This window comes from Rhinolophus sinicus, chromosome 3, assembly GCF_057876585.1.
Source record: "Rhinolophus sinicus isolate RSI-liver-muscle chromosome 3, RSI-T2T, whole genome shotgun sequence".
NCBI classification, from domain to species: domain Eukaryota; kingdom Metazoa; phylum Chordata; class Mammalia; order Chiroptera; family Rhinolophidae; genus Rhinolophus; species Rhinolophus sinicus.
Genome location: NC_142503.1, coordinates 38,643,492 through 38,649,491, shown reverse-complemented (window position 1 = coordinate 38,649,491; position 6,000 = coordinate 38,643,492).

The window sequence follows — 6,000 nt, the reverse complement described above, 5'->3', positions numbered from 1 at the left end:
AAAAATGTAGAAGAAATGATATAGAATTAGAACCTTGTCATTTGCAGCTACCACTGTACTGAAAGATTAGCAATGGATACAAAACCCATTGGGTATAAAGTTTGTTGGAAAACAAGATATTCATATTGTTTCATAGTTATCACCCTTCAGATTTTTTTTGGAGAAAATTAAATATGCATTGTACATTAGATAATGTATACTTGTTAAACTTCCTGGGAGTAAAAATGGTATCATGATTAAGTAGAAAAATGCCCTTGTTCATGGAAGATGCTTACATAAAAGTTGGGGAGGTAGGTGGTTAGGAGAAGATGGCTTTAGGCCTGTTGAGTAAGACGGCTTGCTCATGCTTCCTAATAGATGAATTCGATAGACTTACATTGCCCTAGTCACTTCTGGACAACCACAGGCTTCTCCCACCTTCTGTTTCCTTGGCCCCTTGCCACAGGACCTGTTCTTATAAAATTGATGGCTCAGAATAGCAGAATACATTTGGTAAACTTTGTAGGCAGGCAGATCCCACAGAAAACCCAGTAGGGCATGAGTTATGAGGCCAGAAACCCTCCTCTAGGGCGTGGTTCTCAGACTAGATAGCACGTTAGAATGACTTGGGGATCCTCTGCCTAGACCATCACCTAGAACAATGAAATCACAATCTGTGGAGGTGGAACCCAGGCCACCTTTCCAGTGTGCAGACAAGCTTGAGAATGGCTTTAAGGTGAGTCACTCCATGTGGAAATATGATTAACTGAGAAATAAGTATTCACTCCCAACATCAGTCAGCAAAGAAAAGCAATCCACCTGGCGCCCCTAGGTTGGGATAGGATACGGAAGGAAGAAAATAAAAAAGCTCTTCAGGGCTTCAGAGAAGAAAGAGAGAGGGAGAGAGGGCCTTGGCCCTCCTCCCATCCAGCCCCTACCCTGCTGCAGTTTCATTGGCCACAGTATTGTACCACTTGCTGATTAGTTCCAGTAGCTATTTTGTAGACCTCATAGGATTTTCTGCACAGTAACAGTTGTCTGCAAATAAAGACAGTTTAACTTAGTCTTTCCAATCTGGATGCTTTTTATTTCTTTTTCTTGCCTCGTTGCACTAGCTAGGACCTCCAGGACAGCATTAAATAGAAATAGTGAGGCCCGACATCTGTCTTGTTGCTGATCTTGGGGAGAAAGTTTCTGTCTTTTGCCATTAAGTGTGATGTTAGCTGTGGGATTTTCATAGGTTCTTATTAGTGAGAGACTGAAGAAGGTCCCTTCTATTCCCTAGTTTGTTAAGAGTTTTTTTTTTTCTTTAATCAGGAATAGATGTTGGATATTGTCAAATGATTTTTCTATTTCTCTTTCCTTAAAAAACTTTTTAAAATGTAAATTTCAAACATAACAGAAGTAGGCAGAATAGTAATATGAACATTCATCTACCCATCATCCAACTTGTTAGAAATTGAAATTTCCAGGCATCCCAAAAAGTCCTGAAGAATCGAAAACTCTGGAGCAGGGCCCAGTAATCTGTGTTTTACCAAATCCTCCAGGTGATTCTGATGTGTGCTAAAGTTCTAAAACCACTGCCCTAAAACATTAAGGAATCTTTTAAAAGTTAACTGCAACACAATTCTCACACCTAACATTTTAAACTGTAACTTTTTATCTTCAATATCTATTTAGTATTCTAACGTCCAATTGTCTAATTGCTTTTTAAAATTTTTTGGTTTTGTTATTTTTATAGTTGGTTGAATTATAATCTAAATAATGTTCACACACTGTGATTAGTTGATTTGTCTCTTAAATATCTTGTGGGTTGTCCCTCCACCCCCCACATTCCCCCTTCCTTGCAATTGCACACACCTGGTCATTTATAGACTCTTCCACACTCCAGATTTTGCTGGTTTCAACTTGTAATTCTCCTCTCCTCTATATGTCTTATAAATTGGTAGTTGAAACATAATGCTGAGATCAGGTTTAGGTTGCATTTTGGGGGCAAGAATTCTAGGTAGATGGTGTTGTCCTCACCTCTTTAAAAGCTCCAGGCCAACACTTCGTTCTAGCGATTTGCACTGCAGCTCTGTAGTTACTCCAGGCGCGGCCTCAAGCTGCCTCGCTCATCCTACTTTCTCTGTTCCCATCTCCTTGCATTCTATACTTTTCGTGGCCCTGTTTGGAGACCTGACTTGATTCTCCTTATGACCTTTATCTAACATTAGGATGCTACGTCTGGTAAGTTCAGCTTTAAGCACAGAACAGGCAAGAGGCTCTCTCTCCCAGGATACTGCCCCGGTCCTCAGGGCACTTCCTGGCACGTCCTGCAGAACCCCACCTTCAGCCCTCAGCTTGCCTGTGGGAGGGGATCAGAAAATAAGGGCATTTCTGTGTCACTTCTCTGTGTCTCCTCTCCCTAAACAACAACTGTCCGGACACCTGGAGTCAGGCCTGCATCTGTGTTTCAATAAGTCTCCAGGGTTCTGGTAAGTAGACAGGCTGGGGGCACTGCACTAACTGCAGAGCTACTCTCCCTCCTGATCCCTCATTAGAGCTGGAATCAAAGCACTGCCCTATTGTTAATTCCAGGAACAATCCAATAAGAGACTTTACAGAGAAAGCTAGATAAGAAAATGCAGTCAAACAGGTTTGAATATCTAGAAAGTCTCTCTTTAATTTTAAATAAAAGGAGAAAAATCCACAAATGGTACAGTCAAGCTTAAAACTAAATGCTATGTTTTTTTTTCCACTAAGAAAATCCTTTAATCCCCTCACTTTTCACAGTTGGCCTTCGCTGCCATGGGGTTCCAATGTAGAGGGACTAAATTCCTGGTAATTTTTGAGTTGGCTCCTGTTCCCTCTTTGGTTCTGGGCTAAACTCCTTGTTTCTTTTATTTTCTTACAAGCAAAGGACCTGGGCCAGTTAGCCTTAGGGGTGGGGTGGAGACTGAGAAGTTCTGCTCATGTGCTGGTTGTTTGTGTTTTGTTTCTTGATCTGGGTGCTGTTTACATGGATGTGTTCCGTTTGTGAAAATTCCCTAAACCCTATGCAGTTAATCTGTGGCTTGTCTCTATATGTGTTATAATCCAAGAAAAAGTTGAAAGATGACCTATGTCAGAAATAAAAAATGTAAAACATAAAATCATCATCATCAGTAAGGACAAATGCTTAAAATGATTTTGTTGTTTAATCCAAGCCAGTTTCAGTGAAAATAAAAGTGGCAGTGTTGCAGGCATACACAATAACCATTGTTGCCTTTGTCAGCTCTGTAAGACGGCCCAACACATGCAGACACCCCGCCCCAACCCCAGCTCACAGACCTCCCTTGTTCTTCAGCTGCTTTTGCCCCACACTCTCATTTGCATTCCACTCTGGCTTTGTGCTGCTGACCACTGTCCCAAATAGGGCTCTCTGGGCTCCGGTATTTGTTTGTGGTCCATGGGCCTTCGCTGCCAGGCTTCTCCGCTGCTGCCTCCAGGGGTAGGAAATTCCCTGTCAAATATTTTGCCCCTGCCCTGAGCACCTCACTACTTATGAGTATAAGTGTCTGGCTGCGAGACCTAGCGGTGGTGTTTTACAAAAGTTCTGCACATTCTCCCTCTCCTCCACTTTTTCTTTTTGTAAATTGAATTCTTTCTGGCTGTATTAGGTACATTGGCTATTTCAGGGACCATTTGTGATGAATGTTCTAAAAGTGAAGATAATTTTATCTTGCTTTTCAGATTTTTCTTAAAACTGAGCTAAGGTGCCATAGGTCAGACAACTGATCTACTAAAACTGGAGTTGATCATTTCACTGTTTGTCAGCTACCCGAAAGTGCAATAACAAGTAATGATTTGTAATTCTGCTAAGGCAAAAACTTGAGTCTTGTGACTTTGAGAGTGAAAATAGAAGAGAAGGTCTTTGATGGATGTCCAGAGTTTAAACTTCTAGGGACGGAACTAAGAGTGGGACAAGGCCTTCGTCCAGCTGTCCCTAGCCCAGGGCAGGCTGAGGAAGTGCCAGGAGTGGGCCGCGAAGCCCAGGCTTGGGTGAAGCAGCAGGGCTGAGAGCCAGAGAATCAGGTCGGTCAGGGTAGTAAGTCCTCTGTTCTCTCTGTATTCTTTCTTCCTCAGAGTCCTCATTTATCTGCAGGTCTTCAACGTCCCAACTCTACCCTGCCCTCTTGATCTAATATTTTCAACCATGGGTCATCTCTCTTTGGATGTTTCACTGTCAATCAAATGCTGCATATTCCAAATTCCAACATCTTTGGCCTTTAGCATTTATGAGGAACAGGTCCAATGACTTGGGTGAATTCTCAAATACCAATATAATATGTTTTCCACATAACATGCGTAGGCATGACGAGTAGACAACATCAAAGTCATATTGAGCAGGGGATCCCAGGTGGTTGGGGAGGTCATTTACAAGCTGGCTGACACGCTCTTGCATACCTGCCTTTATGATGCGATTGTGAAGGTTTCACCTCATCTAAATTAGAAATCTGGACATGTCATGGATCTTCGCAGTTCCTGGTAAAGAGTCAAACCATAGTCACCTCAGGAATCTGGGTATTTATAGATAACTCTGTGGGTGGAATCCATAAAATGAATTTTAAGCAAACTATTTGGTAATTCTTATGAATAATGAAGTCTCTTCTCAGGGCTCCTTCTTGCTACCCAGACAATTCCTGTTTCATTGTGGTTAATGGTTCAATCTTTTGCTAGTCATGCAGCTGACATGTAAGGCCACCTTTAGCTATTCTTCTCCCTCATCCTTTATAGCCAACCGTTCACTAAATATTGGCACTTCTGCTATCCCCTCTATTGCCAGGTGTCGCTACAACAAACATTTGTTGAGAGCTTGTATATACAAAGTGTCTCAGTTTCTATTGTGATGTAAGAAATTACTATAAATTTAGTGTTTAAAAACAACACTCATGTATTAGCTCCCAGTAGGTCAGAGGTCTGGCATGGTGTGGCTGTGGTCTCTGCTCAGTATCAGAAGGCTGAAATCAAGACATTAGCCAGGCTGAGTCCCCTTTGCAGTCTCGGGGGGAAAAAAGAACTGCTTCTAAAATCACTCAGGGTGGCAGAATTCAGTTCCATTTCGAATCTCTGACTTTTGCAACCAGCTGGAGAAAACTCTTAAAGGGCTCATGTGATTAAGTCTGGCCCACCTAGATAATCTCCCCATTGCAAGGTCCACTGATTTGAGACCTTTGTCACACATGCAAAATCCCTTTCCAGCAGTAGCTAGATTAGTGTTTGGTTGAATTAGTGGGAGAAAGTGTGTATATCCAGGGCTGAAAATCTTGGAGATTACCTTAGAATTCTACCTACTATACAATGCAAGCAGAATTCTAAGAAATTTGCGTGTATTTTTCTCAGCTAAGTCTTTCAGTAACTCTGCGAAGCAGATGCCACTATTGTTTCCATTTTATTGGTTAAGAAACTGAGGCACAAGAAGAGTCTTGTCCAAGGTTAAGCAGTTATTGTCACAATACTCCATTGCTCTTGGAATTTCATGTCTGTATTCATTAACTACCTTTTAAATGGTTTTCCTCCTCCTACATCTTCCTCCTCTAATTCATCCTATATTCCTTGGCCAGTCCAATGTTAGTTAAAACATTTTTTCCCCCCGTTAGGTCACTTTCCCAGGTATAGAGAATTATACTTAGCCATAGCAACAAAGAGTCATGGCTATGATATGCCAGAAACTGAATTTATGCCCAAATATGAGAATCCTTTCAGCTATATCCTTTGTAAAGGTTTTATTCTAACTGACCATTGTAACGATGTGAGTGTGGAGACGGCAGGAGGTGTGTGTGTACATGAGAGTGATTATAACACCAGGTATGGAGTGTGGATTGTATCTTCCCAGACTCCAAAGGCAGAAGCAAGTACAGATAATCTTTTAACGAGAAGACATAACAGAGTAGTAGTAGGTTCAGAAGCAAATTTTATAGGTTAAATTGAAAATGTAAAAATTAGCTATTATAGAGTGTATATATATAATATACATATATATTACATATATAAGAAATT